The sequence below is a fragment of the Rhincodon typus genome, chromosome 14, assembly GCF_021869965.1.
Source record: "Rhincodon typus isolate 14 chromosome 14, sRhiTyp1.1, whole genome shotgun sequence".
NCBI lineage: Eukaryota > Metazoa > Chordata > Chondrichthyes > Orectolobiformes > Rhincodontidae > Rhincodon > Rhincodon typus.
The window spans coordinates 30041778-30068979 of record NC_063345.1 but is presented as its reverse complement, the minus strand read 5'-3'; the positions used below and the strand labels follow the sequence as shown (position 1 = coordinate 30068979).

Genomic DNA, 27202 nt, shown 5'->3' with positions numbered 1-27202 from the left:
GCCTCACAGCGCCAGGGACCTGGGTTTGATTCCTGCATGGGTTTCCTCCGGGTACTCCAGTTTCCTCCCACAGTCCAAAGATGTGCAGGCTAGGTGGATTGGCCATGCTAAATTGCCCATAGTGTTCAGGGATGTGTAGATTAGGTGGGTTATAAGGGGATGGGTCTGGGTGGGATGCTCTGAGGGTTGGTGTGGACTTGTTGGACCGAAGGGCCTGTTTCCACACTGTAAGGATTATATGATAATAAATGGCTATGTGTGAAAGTCAAAGGGGAGCAGACTTTAGTGAGGAGAACAGAAACGACAGTCAGTCAGGGGTTTAGCCTCCAGGGGCTGGCCACAGTTAATTAGGCACTGGGTCATGGCAGAGTCTAGGAATCCACAACCACACAATCTGTAGATTAGCCAGAGTCACTCTTGCAGGTCAGATCGGATAGTTGGAAGAGAGATCAAGCTGGGGATCAGCTGTGCTCAGTCAGGGCTGATCTGCCAAGTCAGTCCATGGGATTTGGTCAATACTAGTTAGAAGGCTTATCAAGGGAAAGCAGGCATTGTGTTTCTCTGTATTGAGTCATTGAGGGAAAGATCAGTGGCATTCAAGATAGGAGTATGTGACCTCATAGAGAATAGGAGGAGACTGGGAGTTCCAAGAAATCAGGCTTCTCACAGCTCACAGTCACTCTGACATCTACAGGGGTAGGTGTAGGGCTATCAAGAGCATGCAAATTTCCAAAATCATAGGGTCTGGGGTAACGTGGGCAAGTTAATATAAAGATGCTCAAAAGAAATGGGTAGATACTTTTTAAAAATAGATTCATTTATTAGCTGTGGTGGTTTCTGGCTATGTCAGCATTTATTGGCATCAGGCAGTTAAGAAAAAATGGATGACTGTTTTGGATAAAAATGCAATACTGCACCAATGTGCTTATGGGCTTACTATAGTCATGTAACATGTACCATCAGGGGAGACGGAGAAGATCCACCCTGCAGGCAGTTCAATAAAAGACACAATGCACAGAACATGGTAATGGATTGAACTAATAACAATGACAGATCAAGTTTGTCATGACTGATTTTGATACCAACAACAGTATGCAAAATGAATCTCACTCCTTTCATTATGGGGAGATATTTGCAAGACAAATATCCTGCCTCACAGCGCCAGGGACCTGGATTCAATTCCAGCCACAGGCAATTGTCTGCTGGGAGTTTGCACGTTCTCTCCGTGTCTCCTCTGGGTGCTCCAGTGTCCTCCCACAGTCCAAAGATGTGCAGGTTAGGGTGGATTGGCCATGCTAAATTGCCCCATAGTGTCGAGGGATGTGCAGGCTAGGTGAATTAGCCATGGGAAATGCATGGTTACAGGGATGTGGTAGGGAGATGGGTCTGGGTGGGAAGCTCTTTAGTGGGTCAGGGTGGACTTGGTGGGCCGAATAGCCTGCTTCTGCACTGTAGGGATTCTATGATTCTATGAAATATGGCATGCCCAATATTGAAAATAATACAGGTTTAAAAGTGAATAATACATGGGCAAGAAAGTCTCAACTGACCATTTTGCTCAAAGTGCATCGTACGAATTGATCATATTTTGATAAATTGCACAGCACAATGATTCAGTAAATTTCTTTGCACAAGCTTATATTAATAATACAAAAGGATATTTATGAAAAATAACACTGAATCCTAGAATTCACAATAGCATCTGATTCAATTGAGACTTCATACAACAAATGTAGAAGTTAAGTAATTGTATTTTCTTTAAATTCATTCACAAAATGTCATTGCCCAGCCAAGGGGCCAATGCATGCTTTCCAAAAACAAAGTCACTTCTTGCTCTATTAGTCAGTAAAAAAAAACATCTAAAAACATGTGGCCTTTATGTATGCAGAAAAATATTGTCTATCAAAACAGCATAATGTAGTAAAGCACTGAAACCTACTGTATGCAGCTTTAGAAAGTTATATAGTTTTGTGCATTTTTCACTCAAATAATGAATGCTTTAGCTTCCATATTTTAGCATACTCTCACAAGTGAATGAAAGTAGGCTACAACCTTGAGAATATCTTCCATGGCTTTGAAATCTAATTGTGTGTTTGATAGCATGATAACAAATTGACACCTCGCTTTACATTGCTTTAGCTACGGAATCTAATATATGCCTCATTAGATTCTCCTCCTCTCTCAGAAACTAACACAAATAGCAAAAACTAATAAGGCTATGGCTGTTAAATACATATCAATATACTGAATTAATGAAAACATTATAATGTAGATAACAGGCACAGTCTCTATGATATGCTAAATATATAGTGCCTACATGTATATTCTGTCAGTCTTTCTTTCATTATGTAATTCTGTATACTCATTTATAATGGAAATTGTCTATGGAAACATATGCCGTACAGTAGTTACATTATCCCACCTATGGAAACAGTACCACCAGTGGCACCAAGGTACAATTACAATATGACACATTTGCACCGAAACAGAGGTGGGGTGTAGTATGACTTTGAGTGATGCAGTAAAATATATCGGTTCTGCCTTCAATTACATAACTTAATCCCTTCTATTGATTTAAGCACAATGGAGAATTCAAAACTGGCAGCTAGTGTGCTTTATGCTTTCATGCAAAGCAAAAATTACTCCTGGCTATGCAGACCCAAGATCATACAGGGAAAACATCAGCAAATTGAGGATAAGCAAATTGAGAAGTAGAGTGAGCAGGAAGGCTGACGTTTCGGGCCTAGACCCTTCTTCAGAAATGCAATGTATTGGAGGAAGAGGTGGGGTTTGGGGCCAGTGTAGTTACAGAAGAGGGATTGTTCCACGTAACCTACAAAGAGGCAGGCATAGCTTGGGCCCATGCGGGTACCCATGGCCACCCTCTTTGTCTGTAGGAAGTGGGAGGAATTGAAAGAGAAGTTGTTGAGGGTGAGGACGAGTTCGGCTAAGCGGATGAGGGTGTCAGTGGAGGGGACTGGTCGGGCCTGTGGGACAGGAAGAAGCGGAGGGCCTTTAGGCCATCTGTATGGGGAATGCAGGTGTATAGGGACTGGACGTCCATGGTAAAGATGAGGCATTGGGGACCGGAGAATTGGAAGTTCTGGAGGAGGTGGAGGGCGTGGGTGGTGTCACGGACGTAGGTAGGGAGTTCCTGGACCAAGGGGGGGGAAAATGGAGTCGAGATAGGTGGAGATAAGTTTGGTGGGGCAGGAGCAGGCAGAGACAATAGGTCGACCAGGGCAATCAGGTTTGTGGATTTTGGGTAGGAGATAGAAGCGGGCGGTGCGGGGTTGGGGAACGATGAGGTTGGAGGCTGTGGGTGGGAGGTCACCTGAAGTGATGAGGTCGTGGATGGTTTGGAAGATGATGGTTTGGTGGTCGGGGGTGGGGTCATGATCAAGGGGACGGTAGGATGTGGTGTCGGAGAGTTGGCATCTGACCCCGGCGATGTAGAGGTCAGTGAGGGTCTAGGCCCGAAACGTCAGCCTTCCTGCTCCTCTGATGCTGCTTGGCCTGCTGTGTTCATCCAGCTCTACACCTTGTTATCTCAGATTCTCCAGCATCTGCAATTCCTACTATCTCTGAGAAGTACAGTCATTGTTTCATGTAGGAAATACAGCAATCTTCTGCAAACAAAGCCAGGGGAAAATGACAAGATAATTTTGGTTACCTACATACATATAAACGAGGAACTGGAGTAGGGTCTGAGCCCCTTGAGCCTGCTCTGTCAGTTGGCAAAATCATGGTTGATATGATTACTCCGCATTTCTATCGACCCCATTAACTTTTTACTCCTCCGTTTATGATGCATTAGTCAACATCTATTTCACAAAGATTCAAACACTTGGCTTTCACCACCTTTTGGAGGGAGAAAATTCCAAAGACTCACAACCGTTTATATAAAAAAAATCATGTGGTAAATGGCTGATCCCCTTTGTTAAACAGTGAGCCCGGATCTAGATTCTGCAAGAGGAAACATGCTTTCCATTATCTCCCTGTCAGGGTTGTGGGTTACATATTGGCTCAGACACCAAAGAACTCCCCTGCCCTTTTACAAAATAGCACCACTGTATCTTTTACATTTAATAGGCTGGGCCTTAATTTATTACTTCATCTGAAAGATGGCACCACAGACCAGTGCGCCAATCCTTCAGTAATGCAATGGAATGCTAGCCTAGAGTGCAAGATCTAGCAACTCTCAACCCTCTGGCTCAGAGGCAAAAGTGCTACCGACTGAGCCATTAATGGCTACAGAGGAGAGACATTCTTATCAAATAACCAGTAAGGTATCAAGAAATTGTAAACATTCCTGGAATCTCAACACATTATACAGTCTTAAAATGTATTGATTTTTTTTGTGCCGTCCTAAACCAGATAATGCAGCCATCAATATCTAAATATTATCTACTGTGATCTCCATTTCAGTAACTGGAGAACCCTATGTTACTTTTACCATTTATACGTTGTGTTTTAGAAAATCTGGTTCATTGCTTTACAAAGTATGAGGATGATTGCCTGCAGGACTTCATGCTAGACCACTGTAATATTAGAGGAACATGCAGAAAGCCTAGAAAATTTGACAATTGTAATTAAATCATTTTTCCAGGATTTCCACAGCTCCTTTTGCAAAGGTATATTGAAAATTAATCCCTATACAATCAATCTACCTTAAGCGAGAAAATAATATATTGCAAACATGTGGGGAAATTCATGCCCTTCTTTTGAAAAAAGAGACACATTGACTGTATAACATATAATGCTGAATAATTAATCGATGTTTGAAAAGACAAGCATAACAAGTAGAGACATATGTTCTCTATTTCATGTTAAATTTCTCCTGAAACAATTAATTCGCAGTGGAAAATGTACTTCTCAAATGCAATTTCTTTTTAAAGGTGTTTCTCCTTATGATCCATACCTTAATATCATAAAATAATTGTATTTGTTGTAAATTTCTCATTAAGTGTTTTCCAGATATGAAATCAATGGGTGTAAACAGCTGGGCAAAATAAGCACCACAAGAAAATATTCAAATAGTGTTTGTGGTAATTCTGTTAGCAGTTGATGATATCATGTTTATTAATAAAGAGTCCTCCATATAAATGCTTCTTTCCAGATGTATTTTGCTTTCCACGGCCTTTCTGCTACTTAGAATCAAGCAACTCCCTTCTGTGGTTATACACCCACTGTCTTTACTGTCAGCTGTTATCATTTTGCAATAAGCAAATGATACATTCGAATTTTATTGGCTGCCAACTTCTATGCTGAACTTAATCTCCGCTAAAATTGTCAATAAGGTTATTTTTAAAACTGATTAGGTTTAACTGTCAGCCTAAATACTATGATTAAAAACTCATTACACTCCATCGAGCTGTGTTCTACATAATGATGCTGTGCTAGCAAACTGCTGATTGTATCAGCCAGAAGTTTGATGTGGTAAAGCTTCTAGATTCCTACATTATTTTCACGTTTGTGATTCGAAAAAATAGCCTTCTGGTAAACAATGTAATGGGTTACTTTTCCAGTTTTGAGATGTGATCCTAAAATAGTGACAATGTGCCAATTTTTTTTTGTCCACATAAAATCCTGCTATAAACAACAGCAAATTTGGAAATCTGAAAATACTAAAAATGTAGGAAATATATTACTGATGCACCAGCATCTAACAGCAGAAAAAAAATTAACATTTCAGGTGAACAGCCTTTAGAACTGGAAACTGAAAGATGAATGAGCGCTTTTATATCACTAAAAATGAACAGGAGCAGGAAAAATGAACAGGAGAAAGAACAACTCATAAATGTCAAGATTCAGATGTCTAGACTATGTTGACAAACGGGAGATAATGGATTTAATAGACTGATCCATCAGTTTAGATACCTAATAAACAGCCTTATACAACTTGATGGAAAGTTCCTACTGCCTGCAAATTCTGCAGTTTGAGCTTATTCAATCTTTTATCATAACTCATCCACAACATACTTGGGAAATCATCACATCTTTCTTTCGGATAAAGTCTTGTGAATTTCGACAACTGTCACTGTAACTATTGAATATAATTATGTATCTGAGTTTCATTATCCTAAATTTCACCCTTTTTTTGCCCCTTTACTTCAACTATCCCTGTAGACTTGATGTGTCCTCTTCATAACTGACTCTTGTACTTATCTTTCTATCTTCAGAAATTTAGCAACAATGCATTCTGTTCTTTAATCCAAATCATTAACATAAATAATAAACATTTGAGATCACAGCAATGGTCCCTGTCACACTCCACTCATCACGTCTTGCCAATACAAGAATGACAAAATTGTGTCAACTCTTTTTTCTGTTGGCTAATCAATCCCTTATATATATACATACATACATATACATGTATATATACTTACTATACCCCCATCCCCTCACAAGATTCACAATGTTCTCCTGCAGTGATCCAGGTATTCAAAGTCTTGTTATTTGTTCCATTCATCTGCCACTTCCAATATACAGAGAAACAGACTTCCAGTTATGATAACATCAAAATTAGGAAAACAGATCTTTAACATATTCCTTTGTGGCTAATTTGGATAGCTCTGAAAACCAATGTGAGCATCACAATGCGCCATTAGTCCACACCCATGGACTGCATTACAGCCAGTATGCCATCTTCATGTTGCCTGTTTCTTTCAGTGATATCCATGCCAAACTAATGGGCCATTACCTGCTCACATGAACAACAGGCCAGAATCATGAGCAGCTAGCATCACTTACAGCCATCCTGTCCTGCCTACCTACACCTCATCAAGGAGTTGGGCTTTGTTGCTGAAAAGGTGCTAGAAGTTGGGGCTGAAGAGAATCTCACACAGGTAAGAGTGAGAATTGACACAATAGGAACAGCACCTGCTCCAGGCTGACAAATGCTGCCCTGGATCTGGGTAGAGGAGATGAAAAGGGCATGAGATATCCTTTCATCGCAGAATCTCTAATGCCAAGTGCCAAATCCCAAGGACTTGGATACAGTGCCACAAGAAGGCTAATGACTTCACAGGAGTGATTGAGATTACAGTACACATCTTCAAATGCCTGTCATATAAAATGCAACAATTCCCACAGTCTGTGTCCAATTCAACACACCCCATCAGTCAACCACAAACAAACAATCTCTGTCAGACCTCATACCTTACATTCATACAGTTCACCTCACCATTATACTTAACACTGTTGCAAGATTCACGCCCACATCTTTCAGGCAGCACACATTACCATCCACTTAGACATGGTAGCCACATCAGCCAAAATGATTGCACCATACGCACTGGCGCAATTCCCTTGATAATGCATGACAAGATATCGCAAACTAAGCAGCAGGAGTTCACCACAGGGGGCACGGTATGCCTGAATGTCTTAAATTACATAGAGGGAGAGCCCATTGCTGAGGCAGTAGCCAGCACCTAGCCTGCAACCATTGAAGCTTATGGTATCCTCATCTTTAATTCTTCTACTCACATCCTACATGTTATATATTCTTTATAATCCCACATATGGTTCACAAGCTGCAGGTGAAACATGCGCAACTTTTTTTTTACATTACTCCCCAACATCCCAACCTTATGCTTGTGCCTCAGATATCCAAGAGGCACAATATCTATTTTTGCATTGTGCCAAGCAAACGCTGGGATAATCAGTCACAGAGAGAAAGTATGGAGTGAGTCTGTTGGCCAATTTAGTTACTGATTTATACTAACATAATTTTTGTCATGGACAGACTAGGCTCTAAAAGAGCTGTGAAGGTTACTTTCACCTTTCTTCTTCATCACGTTCCTGTTCCTTAGTAACTGGTTGTGTAGCTCGTGGTAAGATGTAAGGGATATCACCTCATGGTTGTACAGCATACAGAAAAGTAAATAAAATCTGGATATCTCCTCTCCTGAATGCCACAAGATTCTCCCACAGTGATCTAGGCATTTGAAGTGTTGTTTCAGCAAACTAAAGATCCACTGTGTGCCTTTCATTGTACGCAAGTTGTACAGTTACGTTGGCTGCACAGCCGAGACACCATGTCATCAAAGAATAATTTGTGGCGACCAAGTCACTCTTTAGTTGCCATGGTATCCAATTGCATTTTGCATAGTGGACTGCTGCAGCATAAAGGCATCATGACTGCTACCAGAATCCCAGGCACTGAACTGTATGAATCATGTCATAAGTTAAAGGAGTAGAATCCTTTCAGTTGCGGTACGGTGCAGTATGGGGAAGCCTGCAATCCTAGTGAAACCATGTGCTTGTTCCACAGATTTGTCTTCGGAAAGAAAGAATGAATTATCACTAACTCTTTTGGAATAGAGAATCTTAATTATCTCTCTATGAAATAGATGGCAAACTGCATGATATTGCAGGTATCTCTGGTTCCAGCCTGGAAGGAGAGAGACACATGAAGCTTTATTGTTATGGCGATGTGATCTCTGTCCTTTTTTGAAATTACAATTGTGGCTGCAGCAGGTGCCAAATTTCAGTGAAGATCTCCTTACTGAAGCACAGTTGTCTCACACAGTTCCCAGCTCACATGCAGATTGGGGAATTATTCTCTCAACACACGAGGTGGATACATCCTCCTGTTGAAAACTCTGTTCTCGCTCATCCACCTCCTCCCTCTTCCAGTAACTTGTAGTCTTGATGTGAAATATGTTCATTTTTCCAAGTCATGCTGTATTCCAAAGGGAACGCTCACTGATGCAGTCATATCCGGAAGTAGCTGGTTTATGCTAGAAGCCATGTACTCAGCACAGAATCCTTCAGCACCTACCACTCCTTGTAAATGCTTACAATTTGAAACAAGCATGGTAAGCACCAAACACTCACAAAATTGCAGCAAAAATTGTAAATCTGAACCAGTAAAACTGTAAAGGTATGAGGAGTAAGTTGGCTGTGGTGGATTGGGAAAATACACAAAAAAGGTTTGATCGTTGACAGGCTAATATTTAAAGAAGTACCACACAGCCTACAAAAATATATAATCCTGTAAGGTACAAACACCAAATAAGAAAGGTGAGTCAACAGTGGTTAACAGAAGAAGTTCAAGATTCAGTCAAAGGAAGTGGCATATAAGGAAGCCAAAAGAAGTAGTAAGCCTGAGGATTGGGAGCAATCCCTTGGAACAGATGAACTGCAGAAGGCGGCTACAGAGATACCAGATGCATTAGAAGGTATCTGTCAAAACTGTATATAGTCTGGAAAGGTATGTAGCAAATATAACCCCACTAGTTAAGAAGTGATGGAAAGGTTGGTGTGATATCAGTAGCAGGGAAAATGTTAGAATATTTCATAATGGAGATAATAACTGAAGATTTAGAAAATAATGGTAAAACTGGTCAGAGTCAATATGAATTTTTGAAAGGGAAATCATACTTGACAAAGCTATTGGAGTTTTTTGAGGATGTTATTGCAGCTTAGATGAAGAAGAGCCAGTGAATGTGGTGGATTTGGATTGTTAGAAGGCTTTTGACAAAGTACTACACAGGAAATTAGAAAACAAAATAAGTGCATTTCTGAAGAAGGGTCCCAACCTGAAATGCCAGCTTTCCTGCTCCTCTGATGCTGCCTGACCTGTTGTGTTCCTCCAGCTCCACACTATGTTATCTCTGATTCTAGCATCGGCAGTTCTTACTATCTCTAAGTGCGCACTAGGATTGGATTGGATTCTGTTCAACAGACAGAAAACAGATGGTAGGAATTAATGGGTCATTCTCAGATGCAAGAAGGCTTTAAGAGGACTTGAGCAGGCTAAGTGAATGGATAGAACATGGCAAATGCAATATAATGGAAATAAATGTGAAGTTATCCACTTTCGTAGAAAAATCCCAGAAAGTCAGAATATTTCTTATGGTGAGACAGAAGTGCTGCTATCCGAAGGGATCTGGATGTAACTTATTTATGAACTGCTAAAAATTAGCATGCACGTGCAATAATCAGCTAGGATGACAAAGAGTATTATGACCATCATTGTGAGGGAATGCGAATACAGAAATAAAACTTTGCTACAATTGTATTAAGCAAATTGTGTACAATTTTGGTCCCCTTATTTAAGGAAGGGTTTACTAGCCATTGAAGGAGAACAACAAAGTTTCACCAGAATCTCTGGGTGACAGGATTGTCATATAAGGAAAGATTGAGGAAACTGAGTACATCTTCTCTAAAGTTTCGAAGAATGAGAGGTGATCTCATTGAAACTGACAAAATTCCCACAGTATGTGACAGGGTGGATATTGATAGAATGTTTCCCCCAACTGATCAGTCTAGGTCTGGATAAGTCAATTGAGACTGAGGTAAGGAAGAATTTCTTCATTTAGTGAATGGTGAATCGTTGGAATTCTCTACTCCAGAGGGCTGTGGAAGCTCAGTCATTGAGTGTACTCAAGACGGAAATTGACAGATTTCTGGAGGCTAATGATATCAAAAGATATGGAGACAGCATGAGAGAGATCATAGAATCTCTACAGTATGGAAACAGGCCCTTTGGCCCAGCAAGTCCACACTGACCATAGGAGTATCCCACCCAGACCCATCCCCCTATAACCCACCTAATCTACACATCCCTGAACACTACAGGCAATTTAGCATGGTCAATCCACCTAGCCTGCACATCTTTGGATTGTGGGTGGAAACCAGAGCACCCAGAGGAACCCCACGCAAACACAGGGAGAATGTGCAAACTCCACACAGACAGTCACCTAAGGGTAGAATTGAACCCTCGTCCCTAGTGCTATGAGACAGCAGTGCTAACCACTGAGCTACCCTGTCACCCCAAGATGGTCAGCTGATCTAAGTGAATGTGACACCAGGTTTATGGGCTGAATGGCCTACCTCAGTTACTATGTTCCTAACCGCAGGAAGAAATCAACCAGCAACAAACCTGTAACTAGTTATTATTAAGCATCTAGTGTTGAGACAGCAATTTCTTGTGTGAATCCTCAAACTCAGAATATCTAGAATACTCATCTGATTATTTTGCATCTAGTTGGTGCAAATGTTTGCTTAACATTGTGCCACAAATTTGAAAATTAGACATGCTTAGTTGCTTTGGTTCCTGGAAACTAGCACTATAGTGCTGACTCTAATTAATGGGTACACACCCTGCACAGAACTATGTCTGTGCTCTCAGTTTAAAATCTCTTTTTGTGACTTCCTTATTTTACTTGAGTTTTCATCTTGTTGAAAGACTTTAATCCTGATATTGTGAGTTTTTTAAAATATCCATAAATTTTTTTAATTTAGTTTTTATTTATCCTGTCTGTATCCATCCTGTCACATACTATGGGAATTTTGCCAGTTTCAATGAGATCATCTCTCATTCTTTGAAACTGGCTTTAAATATTTGGCTTTAAATGTTCAATCAAATACGAGATCAAGAACTCTGGAAATTAAGTTAGTACACTCAAAAAGATGACCACAGTGTTAAGGAATGGTTGTCAAAAGTGGGACATTAATTAGCATTAGTGAATGTTGATGCTTCATGTTAAGGCTTTTTGATGATTTGGAATTATGGGGAACTGTATTATATAGTCTTATTTCTTGCTTAGTCTGTGCATCATTTTAACTTTTGGGTGTTGAATGACAGCAGTGAAATGTTAACTTCTGCTGTATGAAATAATTTGGATGAAGTTTTCAATTCTGAGAGAGTGGGCTGCAGGAAAAGATGACAGATATGAAGTGATTGAGTCAGCCTTTAGTTATTGGAAGTACTCTACCAGAAGTTATTTTGACCTTGTGCTGGCAGGTATGCTCTGGCTGCTTGTTCAACTTTTCTTCTTGTGCATCAACTAGCGAGGTGGGGATAACTTAATAACACCTTCCTGGATTGTGTCTTAGAAGTCAATGTATGCATCTCATGTTTGGGTGAAAAGTTAGTGTGCTTTCCACTTTTGTGTGTCAAGTTTGTTTCATATTTTCAGTCCATACCATTATTTAGCAACAATGCAAAAACAAAAGCCAAAAGCTGAAGTTTCTCCCTGTCAGGACACAGCTTCTTAATTAGCAAGTCCTTTGTTGTGCCTCCTCGTGGTGACATGCAGACCCAGTTTTAGAGGAGGTCACAGGAAGCTTAGCTCTCAGATGTGCATAGCACAGCCTCATTGGCAAGTGCACATGCTTTGGTGTTTATGAACCAAACTCCTTGAATCAAAAAGCCTTGTGGATGCCTCAGCATATCCAAATGGCTAATCACCAAAGGTAGAAATCTCTCCCAACACTTTCTGCAACACAGCCAATGCTAATCGTGATGCTTTGAATTCCTTTGGAGGTTGGTTTGGGGTGGGGATCTGATGTTGAGTAGCTCAGAGTCTCTGTAAATTTTGACCAGGCTTGTGCCCGAGATAAGAAATTCCAGTTTTGCTGCAGGGCATTAACACAACACAGAAATCAGCATTTATCTGTGCTAAGTCCAACTTGATTGGTGACACAGATACGGAACAGATGCAACGGGCTGTCTCCATGGGGGGAGGGAACATTATGTCCCATCGGTTCGTCACTGCCATCTCCAGATGGGCTGCCCCCTAAAAGTAAGGTGCTGACCTCCCAGGGTTCATCTGTTTAACTTGATGCTTGGGGCTTAGACACTTTGCTTAACTGGTGGATGGAATTCAGCTTAGTAGGTAATCAAACAAAGCAAACAGATGCTCACTGGCAATGCCACTCAGTGCAGAAGCAAACTGCCTCATAATTCAAGGCCCAATTTACAATACCACACATTCAATACATAGGAAACAAAAATGAAAAAAATAGTTTTGTCTCAAGGCAAACTTCACTGTGATGGAACCCCTCATTAAATTCAACTGGTCAGCTCTCATTAATCATGAGAAATCCACAACTAGAGGATCTAAGTTGAAGCTATGAGGGAGAAGATTTTAAAAGGACCTGAGGGGTAACTTTTTCATGCAGACGGTGGTGCATGTATGAAATGAACTGCCAGAGAAAGTGATGGAGGTGGGTACAATTACAATGTTTTAAAGAGATCTGGATGGGTATATGAATACAAAGGGTTTAAATTGATATGGGCCAAATGCTGACAAATGGGACAAGCTCAGACTGCAATGCCTGGTCAGCGCGGATGAGTTGGACCAAAGGGTCTGTTTCCAGTCTGTTTCTATGACTCTGAATTGGCTAAGAGCCACTTAAAGTCTAAGAGACTGGCAGATGCTACATCAATGACTACTGGTTACAACTTTGCCAGAATATCCAAAAGTCATTTGACAAAGGGAATGTTAGTGTCATATATGATGGATTAAAAAGTCACTGGTACATCAGCAAAAAATAAAGCTCCACAGAGAACAAAGGCAGGGAAGTTGATTACTGATTGTGATAAATAATTACTAAAATGGATGGAACATGACCTTGAGTTCTGCTGCAGGGAGAATACTGTCAGCAACGAAGTTTTAGATACCATAGAAAGCTTTCATGGAAGAGTTAGATATTGAACGCAAGTATAGGAGTTTATTAAAACTAGTAACTTGCTTGCCATAGGCAAAGCCACACTCATTGGGAAATCAGTACTCCTGCAGCATTTCCATAAACTTTTCTGTCGCCTACTAGAGGGAGGAGGGCCTGTCCCAGGATATACATGATGCAAAGATTGTGCACCTGTACAAGCAGGAGGGCAATGCTGGGGTTTCTTTTGTGTTGTCTTTGTAAGATTGCAGATTCTGGCTGAACACATCTATCCAGAATTCCAGTGGGTTTCACAATGGGAAGATTTACATCTGATGCAATCTTCTCAGTCCAGCAACCACAACAGAAAAGCCAAGAACAAAAAAGAGTAATATGTGTTGCGATCATCAATTTCACCAAAGTATTCGACCATGTGAGTACAGGCCGTCTATTTAAGCTGCTGCTAAAAACTTAGCTGCCCTCTGAATCTGCTCAGTGTGGCCTCATCTTTAAGTGACAATATTGTGTATAAGGTCACCTGTGACAGAACAACAATGGACCCTTTGAGATCCATGACAACAAGGTGCAGGGCTGGATGAACACAGCAGGCCAAGCAGCATCATAGGAGCAGAGAGGGAGATCCATGGTGAGATCAAACAAAATTGCATTCTTGTCAAGAAGGTAAACACAACAGAGTTTGTTAAATTTACTTCAGCGTCGTTAGTTTTTTTCTTTTAAGATGTAATAGACTTTAGACTTTGTAAAATCAAGTTCACAGCAAGTAGTGAGTGTTAGCTCTGTGGTTTCTGCATATATTCATTTTATTTTGGGACTACTTGTCTTGAACATCTGGGAAAGCTCTATTTAAAATATAATATCTGTCCAACAATCTTTTAAGACATCATTGTCTACGTAGAAACCACTCACAACGAATGACATTACTGAATGGAAATTATGCCCTTTAGCCCAGGAAGTGTCCAAGCTTTATTATGGAGCATACCATGGCGCCACATCTAAATTTAAGCTAAGTGGTCCTATTAATTTGCAAATATTTCAAGCTACTTATGCCAATGTTCTACTTGAGGATTTATTCACCGTTAAGGTAATGGTTGCTAATAACAGCCATTTTGAAATCTGACAAAATTTAAATGAGACTAATTAACAAATTAAAAGCAGAGGTGGTTTTTCTGGGATCTGTAAGCCAACATGTCAAGGCCAATGGTTGAAATTTGGAGATATTTTCTTTCTGCAGTATATGACATTTCCCTGTTTGCTATTTTAATGGTAACACTAGTCCAAAGAATTAATGTTGCTGTCAAAGCAACAAACAGAATAATGTTGTACAATATTGAAAGCTTGGTAACATTGAGAAGAGTGATGGATTATTTCCAAAATTTCAAGTTAATGCATTAATCTTTTACATTTTTAGTTGTGCCCTCAGTGTGGTCATGACTAATGAATTTGTATTAGCTTGCACGTAGCTCCCGTTTAGTTTGTGCATTTCGATTTAAAAATAGCTAGCAGCACAGCACTATGCAATTTATTTAATACTTTCATGTGATGTGGGCATCACTGATGAGACAGCATTTTATTGTCCATTCCTAATTGCCTTGCAAGGAGGTGGTGGTGGTGGTGGCTTAAAATGCCACTGATCTTAGGACGTAGTTACACCCACAGTGCTGTTAGGAGGACAGTGCCAAGATTTTAACCCCACAAATGTGAAAGAATGGTGATATATTTCCAAGTCAGGATGGTTGTGTAGCTTGGAGGGGAACTTGTAGGTGGTGGTGTTCCCATGTACCTGCTGCCCTTGTCCTTCAGTGTTTCAGACTCAGTGATCTTTCTCCAGAACTGTTCTGAAGAAGGAGCACTGAACCCAAAATATTAACTCTGCTTTCTCTCCACAGGTGCTGTCAGACCTGCTGAATTTCTCCAGCAATTTCTGGTTTTGGTTCAAATTGATTCTGGGCACAGATTCAACCATGGTCTTTAATTTGAGGTAATTAACTATAAACTATTAAGCCATTAGCCTGGGTCTCATTGTGTCAGGTTGTTAACGAGATAGGAAGAATTTTTCACAATTTCAGGGGAAAATTGACAAGGAAATTTTTTTTACACTTCAAAATGGTCACTGAATTTCAAAAGGTTTCTCATGATGTCTTCTTCAGATCATTGCAATTCCAGTCCCAATCCCAGCTAAATCCATAAGGGTAGTCACATGACCATATTGTTGGATCATGTGTCCATTTTAAGACAAATTGGCTTTCTTTACAAACATATATAAGAATTACATGTTCATAACAATGGATGGCGTTTCTCTGTTGTTCAGGAGCACTGAAGCCTGCTTTTGTACACCTGCTACCTCCCTGTGTTAACTTCAGTTAAATCAGCTGACCTAGACCAATTTGAAGATGTTCAATTTGTATAGCCCCTGCTTTGCATGCCACTGCTGTATCAAGATTAGCACCACAACACAAATAATCAGTTTTTGTAGTAATTGCTATATAAAACGTTATGCAGACAAAGGCAATACAACTAGCGCATTGTTTGCCCATGAAGGGAGATTGAGCAGTTTAGGCCTATACTGTCTGGAGTTTAAAACAATGAGTGGATATCTAATCGAGGTGTATAACATTCTAAAGGGGCCGACAAAGTAGACATAGAGAGAATGTTTCCTCATATGGGACCATTTAGAATGAGAGGTCATAATTTTAGGTTAAGGGAGTAGCATGTTTAAAACCGATGAGGAGAAATTACTTCCCTCAAAGGGTCATGAATCTGTGGAATTCACTACCTCAGAGTTCAGTGGATGAGTAAATTTAAGGAGGAGATAGACAGATTTTTAATCAGCAGTGTGTTGAAAAGTTATAGAGAGAGGGATTACAGAGGAAAGTGGAGTTGTGGCTGAGATGAGATCAGCCATGATCGTGTTACATGGGTGTAGCAGGTTTGAGGAGTTCAGTTGTCTACTCCTGCTCCAAGATCTTATTTCTTATAAGAACAAGTGTTGCATTGATATGGATGCAAAACAATTTTCAACAGGGAAAAACAGTCATGAATTGCATGTAATTTTGACTTGGCTCTTGAAAATGGAAGGTAACATAAAAGGGGATTGGGGAATTAAAACAATGATGGAGAAGGGGTTGGCTACATTATAATTGGATGGAGACAAGAGGAACATTAGAGAAATAGGGTGGAAGTGGGAAGCATATGTGATGGGACAAGAGGATGTGAGCGAATAATGAGAAATGCAAAAGAGAGATGATGATGCCTGCATTGAGGTGTGGCAAGGAGATGGGATGTGAGCTGTTACACATGTACATACACCTAATCTACCTGCCTTTTCATATTACATTCTGATATTGTTCTGCACTCTGGCAAGTTCTGCCTACAAACTTAACTTCATTCCAGTCCTCACCAGTTGTCTTCCTAATTTTGTGCAAGCTCAAGAGAATCCCAGACAAATCGAGTGTCATTGTCTGCAAGGTATATGTTCTCTACAATGAGGAGAACATTGGGGGATATATCTTCATCTGCCCGGGTTTTGAGCTTTGGAATTCCTTCTAAATCTCTAAATTTTCTTTCCTTCCTTAAGGCACTCCTAAAAATCTGCTTCATTGAGTAAGCGTTTGGTCACCTCTCCTAATATCTCCTGATGTTGTTCAGTGTCAATGTTTTATTTGACAGCACCTTAGGATGTTTCATTATAACGATGCTATACAAAATTAAGTTGTTGTTAAAAGAAATGCATTTCGTTATCTATTTATAGATAAGAAATGTCTTTCCAGCTTCTTTATGTGACCACTAGTGCACTGCCTGCCTAAACAATATAATCTTTGAATTGTGATGAGTAATACCAGGGAAGATCCGTAAATTTTATTTTGAAAGTTCCAGTCTACACACAAAGGGACAATCATCATGGATTCCCTAAATTGGCTCATTTGTTTACAAGCTCTATTCCCAATTTGTTCATTTTAAACTGCCAGTTTTTCTCTCTGCCAATGACTCATATAACTGACTTTCGCTGGCCATTGTAATCCCTCCATAACAAAAACAAAAAGGGACATGTATACAGACCACATTCCCTGGGAATGAAGGCTGTTCCAAACCTCCAGATAACTGCATTAGTTATTTGCAAGCTAAAAGAAAAGAGAAAAACATGTTTTGAATTCCTTTTACTGCAAAAAAGGAACCTCCCATAGTCCTTTCCTCTTTATCTTTTGTCTACATTTGTTTTTGTGGGACTCAGGCTGTGCTGATTATGTTAACCCTATGTTACACTAAACAGAATCTTTCTGCACTCTGGTGTGTGGTACCAGAAGTGTTTTGGAAAAACTATAGTTGCCTGCATGGTTGAAAACATGGATTCCACTTGAGGCCAATCACAATAAAGTAAAAGATACTTTTTTTTTGGATTTTGAGTCTGCATACTGCTTGTTAAGAAATGAGATATCCCAATATTGGAGGATGCTGAAAAGGATCGAGAAGGGAATTCCACCGCTAAGAAAACAAAAACTAAAATAGAACAGAACTAACCCCACCCCCCCAAACCCTACAACAGAATGACTGTTTGATAGAGGTGCTGAAATAGACTTTTGGATTCTGAACCCAGTAAGTATCAGAAAACAAGACTTCTTGAAAAAAACAGTCACCCTTGAAATAACTGTCGTTTTTTAAAAAAACAAAACCATATTTAGGGTTAAGATCTTTATAACGAGTTCGGAGCTATGATATACCAAAGACTTTTTTTGACTTGCCAGCTGCATACAATATAACTTCCTTTAAAACACAGGTGCCATGTTTCTTAAAATCAGAAACCGAGCACATAGGCCCATCAAACTGGAACTGCTTTGAGGAGTTCCTCCTGATTTACTGGAAATCGTAACTTACAGCCCAAAAGCACATTTCTTAAGCAGTCAGAAACTTGGCAGACAGTTTTGAGGTTTGGGTCCATAACAGGCATTTTGTCACTTGAAGGACAATCCCACTTAAAAGTAAAAAGTTAACAGATTAGCAATCCCTGTTGGATCCCTCATGTGGGCTATACTTTTGGTTTTCTATTTTGTTTGTGTTGTTTTGAGAAACCAATTACAAGAAATAAAACATAGTTTGACCATTAAATAATTAAATACAAAGGGAACTACAGCAGCAGCAAATTAAGGAACTTCATTACATCTACTTCAACCACATGTATTGTTTAAACACATGGAATCAGATGATTTAAAATGGCCCATTGTATGCAGAAATAATAAGAACATAAATGATAAATAATGTTAGCTCTAACAAGTTATGTTGTGGAACTTAACATCATTTGTGAGATTGCTATGCTGTGTCTACAAACTGTGCTCATTTCAGTCAGAAAGGAGCTTAAGGTCACCATCTTTTTATCTTAGTTAATGTGTTTAGATCAAATCTAAACAGCTGGAATGAAGGCCTTTCTTTCCCACACAAGGGACCGACTTGTACATTGCGCCAGACATTCATTGGAGTTGGGGAAGGATTTCACTGGCAAGAAATTTTCCTATGTCCAGATTTTCAATAAATATTGTAAAAGTTGTATTAAAGTTATGATCTTGATACAGATCACAATTAATAAATCAATCCACTTTGTTAATAATGTTGCTAAACACAGTGACCAGCATAGTCTTTGCCATTATCTTTACACTTATTTTTAAAAAAGGTATTGAATTCCATCCAAATATGTGGGAGGAATATTTCTTTGCTGTGCTGGAGAATTGGGTTACGCATTGCCTGTGTTTAATCACATGCCAGTGCATGAGTTCAGCTGAAATGGATCAGCTAAAGGCTGCAAGTTCCTATCTGAAATCAGGCTGAATGAATTCAAACCTAGGGCAAAATCTTCTGAAGGCAACAGGGGTCTAAACTACCAGATTTCAAGCCACCTGTGTAGTCTCCCCCATAAAAGCAGTCACACCTTATGCCACTTAAGAATTTGACAGTCCAGGGCTGGCTTCACCAAGGATCAAGTACTTAGACGCAGAGGTCTCGTGCACCAAGAGTGCCCAGCTAATCAGAGGCCAGGATCTTTTTGTACTCAGCATCAATACAAAGAAGGCAGTGCCGCTGCTGCCACTACTGAACCTATCTCAGGCCTCAGATTGAGGATGGACCCAGGAACAGGTAGGTGATGGCAGGATGGGGAAATCGCAGGAGAAGAGGTTTAGCAGCAAAGTTAGGGGAATATCTCTTTGTGGACCTTCCCCTTCTCGATGACAGGTCCCTCAATTAGTCACAGTGCCTTTGTACAACTGAGCGCCCTGAAAGACCATTTATTTATGGTGCTCCCAGCAAAGCAAAACCCCATCTGACATTGAGTTATTTTAGCAGCAGCAGGAGGATGAGGTTCTTAATTGACCATTAACTGACCATTTTAATTGGAATGCAGACAAGAAAGTATCAAGGTCCCCTTCACCCGCCCAACTGATTAAATTCCCCTCCTGAAACCAAATACACACATCAGAGGTAACAAGATCCACACCGAGTTGCAAGTTTAATTCCAGAGGATGAAAACTTGCCCTTAAAGTGAAGTAGCTATCGTTGTAATTGTTTAGTTTTGAGAGTTTTTAGATCCTTCCCTTCTTCAGTGTCGTGTGTCGCACAAACTGCTAATTGATAGGAATGACTTATTCTCAGCAGAATATCTATAACATTACCACGTACGAGGCAGGCATCACTAATAATATAAACCAAAGTGGGTAATTCAATTTACAATATGTCAAAATTAGATTGCTAGCACAGTTAATTGTCTGCAGTGAACAGATCTACAGAAATCCTGGAGCAAAATGGTGTATGTCATGTGGTCATACTCTTCCAGATATAAACAGTATCTAAAAATAGAAAAGGAGGTGAAGACACCCTGCCCAGTGATTTACATTTATAATTAGTTAGTTTAATCAAACCCAGGAGTAAACACACAAGGATGTTGTCCAATCAAATATGAGCAATTTTACTAAGTGTAGCAAGAAGTTATAGACAGTTTACAGCACAGAAGGAGGTTATTGGCTCATCATGTCAGCACCAGTCAACAAAATTCTGACTACACTAATCCCATTTTCCAACTTTTGGCCCATAGTCTTGGAGGCAATGATAAGGTAAGTGAATACTAAGTACTACTTACATGTTATGAGAGTTTCTGACTCAGCCATCCTTTCAGGCAGTGAGTTTGAGAATCCCAATACCAAACAAATTTCTCCTAACTTACTTCTTAGCCTTCTAGCTATGATATTAAATCAAAGTACCCTGGCTATTGATTCCCCTACTAATGAAAAATGGTCTTCCTAACCACCCTACCTATGCCCCTCAAAATCTTATACACCTCTATCAGGTCCCCATTCAACCTTCACAGTTCCAAGGAAAATAACTCTATCCTATCCAATCTTTCCTTACAGCTCAGACCCTCCAGACTCAGCAATATCCTCTGAACCCTCCCTAATGCAATCACATCCTTCCAATATTGTGGTGAGCAGAACTGCACACAATACTCTAGTTGTGTCCTAACCAGCATTTTATACAGCTCCAGCACAATCTTTTTGTTCTTGTATTCGACGTCTTTGCTAATTAAGGCAAGTACACCATATGCTTCTTGAACCACCTTACCTACCGATGAGACTGGAGAACCTTGGATGTCAGAGGACATAAATGTTTGAATTCAGACAGAAAGAGAAGCTTTTAGAAGATACTGAGGGCTCCTTACACTTTTGGCATTAGAGATGTATAAAATGTGCAGGGAGAACTTGAAAAACGAAATTAGGAAAGCAGAGGAGACGACATTGGTGGGTTGAATAAAAGTAAAAACCCAAAGGGATTTTTAAAAATACAAACCATTTGCATTTTTAGGAATATATTTGCCTTGTACTCTCATTATTTCCTCCTCGAATGCTTCACACAGAGTTTCATCTTCATGTAGGTAGCCCAGTCCACTTGGCCCAAAGTGTATCTTATCAGCCTATTCCCAGTCTATCTTTATCCTTTTCCATAATCATTCTAAACCTAGCTAAGCTATGGTTACTATCTCCAAAACTCTCTCCTGCTGATATGCCTTCCACCTGCCTGGGTTCATTTCCAAATATAAGGTCCTGAACTGCTCCCTTTCTTGTTGAGCTCGCTATGAGCTGACAAAGAAAGTTCTCCTGGACGCAGTTTAAGAATTTTGTTCCTTGCACACTGAAATCCCAATTGATATTTAGGTAGTTAAAATCCCCCACTATTATTGCCTTATTATTCTTACACTTCTCTGAAATTGGATTAAATACCCAATTTTCTATCTCTCTCTGACTACTTGGGAGCCTATTATACTCATCCAACAGTATATTTGCCCCATTTGCTTTTTTTTTTACTTCTACCCATATGGCCTCAAGATAGCATTGCTCCACACTGCCATAATTGATCCTTTGGTCAATTGTTATGACCCTCTCCCCAACTCTTCTTTTATCTCCCTCTTGTCTCATCTGAATACCTTATAACCAAGAATGGTTAAGCTGCCCATCTTTCAGTCAAGTCTACGGTATGGCAATGATGTCATATATCAATCTGTGCCTCTGTTCATCTGTCATACTCCTCAGGCTCCTTGGAATACATGACATTCCAATTAGCCTTATTAAACTCACTTCATTCCTATCTAGCCTGCATTTCTTCTGCCTTCCATACTTCATCACTCACTTTTCAACATCTAATTCCATCTCAGCTTCTCTTCCCTCTTATGTAGGTATCAGAATCCCACCTCAACAGCATTAGCAAATCTCCCAGCGTGGATAACACAGTGTGGAGGTCGAGGAGTACAGCAGGTCAGGCAGTAATAGAGAAGTAGGAAAGTTGACATTTTGGGTCAGGACCCTTCTTTAGAACTCTGAAGAAATTCTTGGTATCTCCCAGCATGGATATTCATCCTTTTCCTGTTCAGATGTAACCTACCTAAGTTACACAACTTCCACCTCCCGCAGGAATGGTCCCATTGCCTCAGGAATCTAATATCCTCCTTCGTGAGCCATCTTGCCAACCACACATTCCTTCTGTTCCTATTCTCTCTTTACTGTGTGGTACTGGGAGTAAATTGGAGATTACTATATTTGAAGTCCTCATTTTCAATTTCCTACATAACTTCTTGAAGTCTGCTTGCAGGGCCTTATTATTCTGTCCTCCTATATCACTGATCCCAACATGAACCATTACCTCTGACTGCTCACCTATCTCCTTCAGAATTCCCTGCAGCCATTCTGTGGCACCCTTTATCCTGGCACTCTGGGTGCAACATACCATCCTGGAGTCATGTCTACAAATGCAAAAATGATTCTCCACTCCCTTCACTCACTGATTATTTCTCTACCCTGTTGCCCTTCCACACTTCTTCCTCAAACTTAAGCAGCTCAAACTTAAGTGCCATGTCCTTGGCTCTGGCAAGCCCCTGCAGAGGAATCCTCACTGTCACCATTTTCCAAGGTTGAAAACAGATTGCAAGTGAGATGCATTCAGGGGATTCCCTCGCTACTTGCTGGTCCTTGACTTCTACCTGGCACTCACTCATTCGCTTTCTGTCTGCACTTCCTCAAGCTACTGGATCACCACACGATGAGATGTGTTATCCACAAGTCTCTCAGTATTATGAATGCACTGTAGTGCCAACAGCCAGTGCACAAACTCCAATCCTGGAGCTCAGGTCCCCCCAAGCTAGAGGCACCTCCTCCACACATAATCATCTGGACCACCAGGAGCATCTAGGATTAAGGCATAGCCCTTTTAAATTATGAAATAGGAATTGCAAAGACTCTGACATGCAAAGATGTATTTCAGTCTGTCTTTGAAAGCAGTCCAAAGTATGTACATTTATAAATAATCCCCTGATAATCAGCATCTGAAAGAAAATCAATCAGGCAATTGATAGTCTCTACAACATTAAGCTTGAAAAAAATATTTTAAACCTGAATAAAGTCATTCATTTTGCCTTTCAGTTTGGGTTTTAATAAACCCTAAAACAGAGGAGAGCCTCTCTTTGTGTAGCGACTTTATTATATCAGAACACCGCAAAGTACAGGATTCTAAATGTCAGCCTTGCACTACCTATGGCCTATCAAATAATACAAGATCCAGTAGTAAAAGAGCTGATTTAATCTGGCGTAGCAGAAGAGGGGGCACTCCTGGTCGCAATAGGATATTTGGAGGTTCAACCAATCTTTACAAAATTAGTAATTGTGTCCACAAATTGACATTTGGTTAGGTGAGGATTGGATCTAACTTTAAGGGATGCTTCTGCACCCTGTCACTCAGGAACCCTCTTCTTCCTGCTTGTTGTGAGCAGTGTATTTGTGGGGTTAAAATCAAAATACTAATATTTTCCAGGCCAACTGGCAGCACTTTCTGACCAGTGTCATTTTACATCTCATTTCACAGTCGATCAAGGTTCTCATCACAGGCAGGTAGAACCTTCACACTGCCTTGCAAAATGGGGTTCCTTGATGCAACAAGTGAGGACACAAAGAGACCTTAATCGCAAAGCATGGGTTTCGAGCACAGGCTCCAGTCTGCCAAATGGCATGCAGCCACATTGATTACAGACAAAACTGGACAGAGAAACACATTTATTTTCTTCTCAGAACCAACTGACACCACACTGCTAGCTTTTCATGACATCGCTTCTGCTGACATCTCTTGGAATTGGTGCAGTTTGAACTGGAAGCCCTTTCTAGAGTGCAAAGTTGACAGGAAATGTAAGGGACATGTTGGCTGGGAAGGGGAAGTGGGAGAGAGAGTCAAGTAAATATACTTCAAGACTTCACTGAAGCAATAGTTAATTAAAGGTTTTTAGCTGCTTCAAAAATGCTAATTAAATTGCAATTCTGATGGCGCAATGCTATACGTAGAAGTTCCATCAAAAGGTGTAAGCAAAGCTTTATCTTTAAAACCTAGTCAAACTACATAAGTGATTTAATTATAGGGGATATAGGGAGAAAATGCATTTATACCTTCTTGACTTTTCTGCAGACGTTGAACAGAAATGAATTAACTGAATGGAAAACTTATACCTATATGCTATTGGAGTGCTGCAACAAAGTGAAAACCATTATTTATACACATCAAGACTTTGATCATGAAATTCTACATTGGTCAAACATAATAACATCTTAATTATAGTGTTGAGAACTAGGAGACACAATTTATGGTGATTGGGAAAGAACCATTGCTGACATAAAGAAAAGCCTTTATACACCACAATTAGTTAAGATCTGGAATGCAATGCATTTGAGGATGGTAGAGAGCAGTTATGGCTTTCAAGGATGAATTGAATAACTTCCTGCATAATGGTGCTATATGTACAGTTACAACTTTTTTTGATTGTTGCAGGATCTGGAACTATAGAACCAACTGCAGAATCACATTCTAGGAGTGCAGAATGTGAGATGCTCAATGCGAAACACCTGAAAAGTCTGCAGGGTTGCAGAGAAAGCTGTCAGAGTTGGATTAGTAAAATTGCCCTTGCAGACATGGACACAGTGGCCTGAAATGCTCCTTCTGAGCTGTAACCATTCTTTGATTCTGTAGAATTACATTGCAAAATAAATGTTTTCTTTTAAATTGCATTTTCGCATTTTAGTCCCATTGATCCTTCATTTCGTGCCTCAAAAACAAAAGCTGATTTTGAATCTTAAAATACTCCAGGAATAAAATAACTAAATCTTCCATTAGCATAGCAGTGTTCATGTTTCTGACATTCCTTTGTTACCTGAAGGAATTAGAATTGTCAAATGCCAAATTCAGGGCAGTCAAAGAGTCACCAGTCCAGTGTGCTGTAATTTCCAAATCACGACAGTTCTCAAATCAGAAAATGTAAAAGTTAAGCACTTTTCATATAGCATTTGTTAGTATCTTAACTGTACAAATCCTTGAACCAATGCTTTCTTGAAAAAACTTAACAACTCATCTGTCTCATTGCTGCTTATTTTTATTTTATGCTTTTTAAAATTTTTTATTATTAAATGTTTATTTTAAACATTGCTGTTTATTTTATTTAGTTTATGGTGTGTGAGCCATGTGAGACATTGCCTACATAATACTAATCTTTCAATATCTCTGATATTTCTGAGGGATGTAAAGAAGTGTATATCGATATAAGCCCTTTTTCCTTTCCTTACATTGAATATTTGCAAATTAACTTTTTTGGTGTGAATGGTGCAATTTATTTTAATTAGACATTTAAAAAAATTGACCTATAAGTCCACCTCAATGCTGCTTCTTTGGCAATTATTTTAAAAAGGTCAAATTTAATTCTGCATATGGTTTAATTTTAATGATAAGTGTGTAATTAAGCCTTGCACAGCAAAATGTTCCAAGGTGGACTTCTGGACTGAGCCACATTGGTTACTCTGAACTAGAACAACTGTATGGTTGCTACAATATAATCTGTGTACTAAGTTTGAGATGAAAAAAATCAGCCCCAAGGATTCCTACTCACACTCACTGGAACAAGTGAGAGATATTGGGCATAGACGGATTTGCATTTGGCTATCATGCCCATGGTTCAGTAACCTAGCTGACATGTCTAAACTGAAATATATAGACTAGCTATTTGGGTCAGTTGGGCTGAATAAACAAAAAGCCATGAAAGTGTAATCCAGCAGGGTTCAACATCTTTGCCTACTGCAGAGCAAATTAGAAAACAATCAAAGAAAAATTCTTCAAACTGACAAATGCTGGACATTTGGTAAATTCAAATTATTCACAAGCTAATTAGGCAAAATGAAGCAAAATGTAGCTCTAGAGTCTCCGCTTCCCCATTTGGGTGACTGGGTGCCCCTGAGGCAGGTCGGAGTGGCAAGTGCACCTCAACATGGTGTCCACGAAAATATACATTCAGTGGGACAAGCCAGGAGAGTCCTCACAGCAGAGAGAGGAAATGCCCTCTTGGGGGGGATCATTTGGGCTGCATGCGCAACCTTTCCTGACTGGAGCCCTATCATTAGGGCCTGCCGCCTCCAGCATCCACTGCTGCCCATCCACTCCTCACCAGCACACCCCCCTCCCCACACCAGACTGCTTCCATGGAGCAAGTAATGTGTGCAGGTGATGAAGGTAGATGTGTGTGTGGGAGTGGAGGAGAGGGGATGTTTGTCACTGAAAAATTGCTTGAGAAGCTACAAAGTCATCCCTCATTGTGGATTTAAATATATACCTAAATATGTTTGTTATTTGCCTACTGCAGACATAGATGCCATTTCCCCAATTTTTTTCCCTGCCAACCAACTGTCTTGTCCATCTTACCCCTCCCCTTGCAACCCTGCCCCCAGCACAATGCTAGCCTGTCACCATGAGGTCTCTGGAAACCATTATCTGTTGTCTTTAACATTCCATAGGTAAACGTAGAAATTTCAATACACTAGCTCTTGGACAGTTAACACATCAAAAGCTTCAGATGTCTGTGGTAACAGTAAAAGGAGAGTTTAACGTCATTTAAATGATGAGATGAACTACTACCATGAAGTATATCCTTCTATACAATGGAATGTGCCAAAATGTCTACAGGTCAAACATCTTCACTCACAGGGCCTGTTTTTGCCAATCTCCTCATGTCAACAACACACAACCAGAGAAAGATTAAATTTAAATGTTGTTATAGGAATTGTACTTGACTTCATTCTATGCCCCAGGTAATTCTGTAACATTTGTATATCAGCCGGACGTCATTACCATCTTAGAATCTCCTCAATTGTTGAGAATAAGGGAAATTTCAGGATATGTTTGAATACATTCTTACAGCATTGAAATGAAGACCATAATGGTGATGACATTGTAA

General features: G+C 39.9%; 1 protein-coding gene across 4 annotated transcripts in view; it reads right to left on the bottom strand.

Moving 5' to 3' along the window:
* gab3 (GRB2 associated binding protein 3) overlaps positions 1–27202 on the bottom strand; it is a 120961-nt gene that overhangs the window by 81890 nt on the left and 11869 nt on the right. The window lies entirely within an intron of this gene.